Genomic DNA, 8,210 nt, shown 5'->3' on the forward strand with positions numbered 1-8,210 from the left:
CGTTAGATCGCCAATAGGATACGTACGCAAATCCCATCCTTGTTTTCGTACGAGTCATTCGTCGTATTTTCAATTTACAGTCGTACTAGATCAAGTTATTGGTGTACTACATTATCGACGTCGTTGACAGTCAGGAGGTGTTTACGTTTACAATGTTAAATGCAAATTCTCAGGAAAAACCAACAGACCGGTATTTTGCGCCGAATGCTGATGACAAACAACGTTGAGAATGCAACTGATCCACCACAAATGCAACAACAACGATCAACCCAACAGCCGCGCTATCCATCCCAACGTAAGCTTCAGTTCCATACCCAATTCATAATGCAGAACGCTTTACTCCTTAAAAAACTGTAGGATCAACTCAAGACGCTTTGTGATCAGAACAGTCGAATTGCTGCCGCTGTGATTAACAACGGTGAACCAAATGCAGCTGTGCAGCAATTCATACAAACATGCAGCGAAGTCTTTTGGTTCTTAGTCAAACTGCTAACCGGCCGGTGATATGTTTCTACACATTTCTCGGCAAAGCCGACTGCAGGAGCAACTACCTTCCGTCACGCACAAATTTTGTCAACAGAAATGTGGTGGTCCCATGAGCGCTAGAACATCTTAGGAAGCATCGAATTTCACAGATCAATTATTACATGTTACGAGAGAACCGGATTCTTACAATGCATTTACCAGTGCAGAAATGGTTATCTTAGGGGGTCTCCGTAGCCACATTGGTTGCGCGTTCGCTTAGTAAGCGATCGATCGTGAGTTCAAAACTCAGGGCCCCCATTGACCATCTTTGTGTTGTTACAGAATAACTCTACGTCCACGCAACAATCATCAGCGATGGAGATCGATCCACGGTCGAAATAAGATCGATTCATCCATACAACTGCTCTGCTCTGCAGAAATATCGGGCTGCTGTTCTATAAATAACTCAACAATGGGTCAACGACTGTCTCCGCTGTCCAGTCTTAACTGTGGATAATGGAAGAACAGAGAGAAAACTCTTTCGCCTAAATGGCTACTGTGTAAATATGTACCATTTGCAATGGTATAGAAGGGAATACTCTAACGCCGAAAAATGGCAACTGTGTAATGTGCTAATTATAGATATGATAAATATGTGACATGTACACGATTAAAAAATTCGGCTCTGTTACAGCTAAAATGCTAATGAGCCTAAAATAAACAAAAGGGATAAAAAAATTAAAAAAAATGGTTATCTCTTGCAACATTCAAATTTAATGTTGTTTTGTACTATATATTACCGTTATTTATATGATCACATTTTTATATGTTTGTGGATGTTCTTTTTCTTTTATTACCTTTTATAATAACGTGCTTCGTTTCATCATTGTCATATTTGTTATGCAAGCGGAATTTTAGATACAAATTCTCACTGTCAGATTTATATTTTGCAAAATTGCATCGATTGATTTGTCGATAGGTTTTCCCATTAAGTATATTAGTATGAGACGATTGTTTATAAATTATAGGAACGAATGCTCATTCTTTTCGCTTTGTTATTTTTTGAGACTGCAATTGGTAAATATTTTTCGGAAAAGCCGTTGTTTAACCTCACCACCAGCAAGCGTTAGCATCTCGTATATTGCCTAAAAACTGGCTCCACTATTCTCATATGAAACTCTTACCCCTAGCTTCGCGTTCGAGGTCTCGAGGAGAAATCGAAAAGTGGTCTCGATGGGCACGCTACCCTACGGAGGTCGGCATTCTCGTCGGAAAATTCCTCCAGGAGTTGGACGGTACCCGGAACAGATTTGCTCACGTCGATTTTTCGATGGTATGCTTGATTCTAGGAAGATCCGAACGATAGTGGCGGCACCTATTCGCCCAAATGGTCGCCCACTCCAATGCACACAGGCTTCAGTGGGAAACCACCACCAGCTTCAGTTGCGCCAACAGCAGCAACAGGTACAGCTGGTCATTCTAATGTGGTTCCTCTGTTGTCATCTGCAGATGGAAATGGTCTTTCAGGTCTGCTCAGTGATGAAAGCCACGGTGGTGGTGTCATAATACATTCGCTTGAGGTGGAGCTCAAGAAAGGCATCACACTGCAGGATCAGCTCGAGCGAAAGAAACTGTCGAATAAGAATGAGTAATATGATCGCATTCAGAAGAGTCAACTAACCTATTCATTCATTCGCAGGGTCGATAATGGCAAGTCCGATAAAAAGATGCGAACGCTAGGAAATATACACCATGATTAATGAGTTGATTCATTAATAAACTTTTTTAAAAAAGTGTTTCTACGACCGCTTCCTTCTTAGTTCCATCCACGTCGATCCGCAACCCTAATGCATCGTACATTTATTCCCGAATTAAATCCAGAAAACTTTCTACAAGGTCTCCATCAATAAATCCCTCGCAACGTTCCGTTCTCATTTCGGTGTGGAAACTAAGCTAATACGAATAATCAATTCTGCCAACAGATTTGTTTATATCAGTCAAACTTTCTTGTAACTTTCGAAGAAATTCATAGTTCATAATCAGGTGGTATTCGTGTGACCAGATCAATTGCACCGCTGATTATGCCAAATAGCCAGCCGGGTGCTATGATTGATGCTAGGATCGTTAGCAAAATCTCAAGCAGAACTGTCAGTGGGATACCCAATTCATATGAAAACAAAGGGAAAATGTCAGTGGGATACCCAATATGTTGGCTCCTGTCAGTTCAATGGGGGTTCTCTAAAGACGTCACCCGGCTGCAAATAGCACACAGCCCGTTGACGGCGTCGTTCGCTCACCGATGTTGTGCATCACGAGCGAACCGTGGCGGAATATATTCATCATATCACTGAGATGGGATTAAGCTATTTGCTGTCGTTCGTCATCCGTTGTTGCGCCCCTTCAAATAAATACAAAAATTGTTCATATGATAAACCGAGCTACGGAAATCCTACTTACCCATCTTTTAGGCAAACAAATACATTGTTGCTGTTATCCGCCCCGAGAAAGGCACCGTCATCTAATATTTTTACTGCTGTCATTCAATTTGGATTATAGTCGCGAGCGGTCTCCTCAAAACAACTTTCCTTTGGATAGCCAATGCTACAGCGTGATATATCGCATTAAATCACCCATCAAAATAGAGCCGCCTGTTCAGAAAGAACGTTACTTTGAGGAAGACAAGTGATTGCATTAATCTAGCTTACCCCAAATTTTACAATATAATGCCAACACATTATTGAAATGGCTACATTCAAGTCGCAAATCCTGATCATCAGTCCATTCATGCAATCGTACTTTTTAATTGAGGCTAGCCAATACTCGGCCGTTGAACTCAACGAGGGAATAGCACGCACCCTTGATGTCCTTCTCGCTAACTTCTCGCTAGTGATAGATGACAATCCTTTTTACTTTGGGTTCTAGTTCCTCTGGATTGACCAATGCTGTGCCGACAATGTAAAAGTATTCGAATCGTTACACAACTACACCGAAATCAGTGACATATAGCGAATTCGTTTTTGTTCAGTTTCAACCCCAGTGCCGCACTAACTGCTGTCAAAACGTTTTTGACGTAGGACTACGTCTTTCATTTCTATACCGGGGTGTAAAATCAAAGTTTCGAAAACGAAAGCGTTACGCCGGAGACCGAGATTTTGAGCGTTAATAGCTCCTAAACAACTGAACGAAATGGTATGATAAACACTTCATTCGAAAGATAAAATGTCTACGCGTTCTATACTTGTTACTTTTTGATCCAAAAACTTGTTTCAATAGTCTTAAAATTGCTTTCAAAACAGGCTATTGAAATCACCAATCGGTATATAAGCGAGCGCCACTCGGAAATCCACTCAGTTCTAATTGAACAGCGATTGGAGCATGTTGTCGCTGTTGTGGGGCATAGGCAAGACAACCCGATGAAGGTCTACTATCAGTTCAACTGTGCGCACGTAAGTTGTCACGTGATGTGCTTACACTCACACCAATGCACACAGTTAGCACTGAACCGAACGAGGCCTTTCATCTCCCTTGCTCGTCAAGTCTTTCGTCAGCAGTCGCACAGGCAGGACGTGCGCTATATAGCTCCGCGATGCTCGGGCGATTGCTACCACGAAAATGGCGGATTCCACATTTGGCGATCCTGCCAGGAGTAATATTTTTTTTTTCTCTTGTGAAAGTGGACACAAAAAGAAAGGAAGCAAAAAGTCTCCGCGACGACGACAGCAGCAGTAGTAAAAAAACATTCTCCATCTTAAGTTTTTTTTTTTTCGCGGTTTGTCGCGACGGAGTGTGAACTGCAAACTGCAAAAGATATTCTAGCGAAACAAAATAATCTCCACGGTCAGACTGCAACTGCTGGAAACCGTTTACGGAATACCGTGCGTGAAAAGTGATTTTTTTTTGTTTGTTGGTGTTGGTTTTGTGCATTTTGGATGTTCCGCAGTGGTGGGTTTGATAAGTTTGCGGGGCGCCGAGTTCACACGCAGGATTGTGTGGGCTGGAGGAGGTCGGAGGAGAGCGAGCAGAGGAAGTGGCTTACAGAAAGTGGAGGAATCATCGTTTTGCGGTGCTGCTGGTGCAGCTAGTAGAGTGCCCCGGACAAGAAGGTGGAGCTGTACGTGATCCGGGAAAAGTGTTTGGTACTGGTGATAGTAGCAGGATCTGAGCACGGCTGGCGAATCTTTTGCCTGTTTTCAACCCCAGTTTGCACCTGATTTGACGGCAGTGGCTTGGAAGAAACACTGTTACGCGTCCTTGGCATTATAAAACCATTTTCGATGGGATAAGTTTTCCTTTTCAAACAGTATATTTAGAAAATTTCAGAACCCTAATATAGCATTCAGCGCTGCCTTGGATGAAAATTGCGATGCAAACAAAATTTGTACTTAGACTTTCTGCACACTAGCCAACCACAACCCGATCTATGTAGGCGATGTGGTCTGCATTTGTGCCGATTTTGTGTGCATTCCCGAACGGAGCTGTCAATAAAGAACAACTGATACATTCGTTTCTGCCCATTTTCAACATTTTTTGGTTTAAATAAGCCATCCGCGATTTGAAACCACACCAATTCTCGTTTGGTGGTTTGCATTTGTTTAGATAAACGATTATTTAGATAAAGTAGTCACCTGCTTGTTTGGTAGTATAAGTATTGACTATGGGTGCCGTATTGATAGTCACCTTATGTTTGAAGAATTTAATGTCTTTTGAGTCACCCGGTACTTCAGTAAAGTTGTCGCAAGTGAAAATATAAATAAAACAGAAATTTTCTCTCTCTCTCTCTCTCATCGAACCAGGGTGTGCCGATGTGGAACAAGTCAAAAAAAAAGGGGGAGCGAGTTGGGATGGCCGTGTAACAGTTGTAGTTTTGTGTGCGTTCGAGTTGACCATAGAGCGTTCATTGCGTGTTGGGATAACCGCAGATTGCTTTTTTTCTTTCAACGTTCGTGTGAGCTCGGGATGACCACACATTGTTAGACAACAACGCATACAATACGATATGAGCGAAAAAAGAAAAGGAAGAAGGAATAGTTTTTGCCCACTTAGCAACAGCGTTGTGTGAGTTGGGATAACCACACATGTAATAGTTTAACGAAAACAAGAGCGTGTTGGGATAACCGCACTTTCATGACATTCAAACTTGGAGCGCAACGTGAGTTGGGAGAACCACGAATGAAGAAATTAAGCAAAAAAGCGCGAGTTGGGATAACCGCTGTTAACTAAATTCCAGTTCGACATTTGGTAACAACATGTGCAATAAGCAAAGCTCTGCAATATACTTGATGAAATTGTGTAAATAAGTTGCCGAAAAGCGGAGTGTAATTTTTCATTGGGTGACATTGTTAGAAACGAAAAAAGTTGTACAAACAGCACGTTTTCTCAAGAGAATGAAAACATTCGGTACCTCATTGCGCAATTATAGCAAGGATCCAACAGCGAGTGTCACGGCTGTGGAAGGCGCATTTAGTTTGAACAGAAATGAATTCATGATACGGGAATTATTTGCTTGTTCAATGTTCGAATTAATGTTTTCGACGTATGTTTGAACTAACCTTTCTGAACAGTTGTTTTTTTTCCAAAACAAACAGTCTTCTTCCAAGTTATTCGAAAAATGTCTGTCCATGATATAACGCGAATACAAGTAGCGCATCTAGCGGTCTATAGAACAACTGTAATATTGGAATAAACACGGAAAACTGAAACAACGCAAAATTTAAGCAGTGCAGTTCCAGCCCATGGATAAGTATCTGATATTCTTTATTCTGATATCTAATGATACTCTAATATTTTGGCTTCTGCAGCTACTTTAGCATACACTCAAAATTCATTATATGTCAGATATATTATGCAAGTACATTAATAAATCTGAACAAAGTGCAATGCATTCCGAGTTAATGTACGATATTTATAATCCGATTCAAATGTTTGAATACGTTTTTCCATGGCACTTACATTTCATGTGAATTTAGGGGAACGATTATTTGGTGTGGCTTTGACATATTTTCTTTTTTGGTAGAATTTACCGAATCATCTCAGTTCAACCCATTTTTTTTTAGAGAAGAGGGAAGATGTGGGGCATAGGCAAGACAACCCGATGAAGGTCTACTATCAGTTCAACTGTGCGCACGTAAGTTGTCACGTGATGTGCTTACACTCACACCAATGCACACAGTTAGCACTGAACCGAACGAGGCCTTTCATCTCCCTTGCTCGTCAAGTCTTTCGTCAGCAGTCGCACAGGCAGGACGTGCGCTATATAGCTCCGCGATGCTCGGGCGATTGCTACCACGAAAATGGCGGATTCCACAGCTGTTGTGGTGAAGCTCTTCGTTTATCATGAAAGCGCGGATGAACGGTGTCACCAAGAGCCTGTTTGTGCGCCCTAGGCCAGAAGGGAATCCACCAGGAGGAGAGTGATGCCACAAACGGTTCCCTGGGAAGACATCGCTACACACACATACACGCGCGGAATTCTTTCCGTTTGGATGCCATTCAGCATCGAGAAAGTTCCGGAAAGATCTAATCATTTCTGGAAAATAATCTGCCAGTTCCTCTGGGAATTTAAAAATACATTCATGTGAAAGAGTTTATTTTAATGTTTTCTAACCATATAACACAGCGATCAAATACATTTGATTTTGTAATTTTTCAACCAAGTGTAATTAGCAGGAAAGCTTCTGAAGATTATTCTTCCCCATCAGTAGGATATTTCCGTATCCAATATTGTATGCGTACGCAATCGATTATTGCTCAGTCGCCGAAAGTTTCGAGCTCAGAGAGTTCATTCCCCTCTAGTTTGCCTTCCAAATTGCCATCGTAAACCACACCTTCTCTCGATTCAATCACACACAAAAAGCATACTTAAGCGATATTCTGGTGGTGAGACACATTCATTTTTCGTGAGGACATCGACAAGACAACATCGTTGCCTAACGTGCTGGAGGAGGTGGACGGCGAAGGATCGACACATACACGCGCAGAATTCTTTCCGTTTGTATCGAGGAAAATGTGGAAATATCTAATCGTTACTGAAAATAATCTGCCAGTTCCCCTGGGAATTTAAAAATTCATTCATGTGAAAGAGTTTATTTGAATGTTTTCTATCCATGTAACACTGTGACCAAATATGTTTCAATCAAGTGCTATTAACAGATGGTTATCGAGTTAGCATCAACCACTGGTGGGCTTCCAGTATCGAGGAAAACGTGGAAATATCTAATCGTTACTGAAAATAATCTGCCAATTCATCTGGGAATTTAAAAATACATTCATGTGAAAGAGTTTATTTTAATGTTTTCTAACCATATAACACAGCGATCAAATACATTTGATTTTGTAATTTTTCAACCAAGTGTAATTAGCAGGGAAGCTTCTGAAGATTATCCTTCCCCATCAGTAGGATATTTCCGTATCCAATATTGTATGCGTACGCAATCGATTATTGCTCAGTCGCCGAAAGTTTAGAGCTCAGAGAGTTCATTCCCCTCTAGTTTGCCTTCCAAATTGCCATCGTAAACCACACCTTCTCTCGATTCAATCACACACAAAAAGCATACTTAAGCGATATTCTGGTGGTGAGATACATTCATTTTTCGTGAGGACATCGACAAGACAACATCGTTGCCTAACGTGCTGGAGGAGGTGGACGGCGAAGGATCGACACATACACGCGCAGAATTCTTTCCGTTTGGATGCCATTCAGCATCGAGAAAGTTCCGGAAAGATCTAATCATTGCTGAAAAATAATC

General features: G+C 41.4%; 1 long non-coding RNA gene across 1 annotated transcript; it reads right to left on the bottom strand.

The window, feature by feature from the left end:
* Positions 1–1,305: 1,305 nt before the first annotated feature.
* LOC129763089 (uncharacterized) lies at positions 1,306–3,704 on the bottom strand. The gene is made up of 4 exons (XR_008740789.1): positions 3,171–3,704; positions 2,923–3,113; positions 2,147–2,863; positions 1,306–2,096 (listed from the first exon to the last, which is right to left on the bottom strand). It is a non-coding gene; the product is annotated as an uncharacterized LOC129763089 (long non-coding RNA).
* Between the last annotated feature and the right edge of the window lie 4,506 nt (positions 3,705–8,210).

This window comes from Toxorhynchites rutilus, chromosome 1, assembly GCF_029784135.1.
Source record: "Toxorhynchites rutilus septentrionalis strain SRP chromosome 1, ASM2978413v1, whole genome shotgun sequence".
Taxonomy (NCBI): Eukaryota; Metazoa; Arthropoda; class Insecta; order Diptera; family Culicidae; genus Toxorhynchites; species Toxorhynchites rutilus.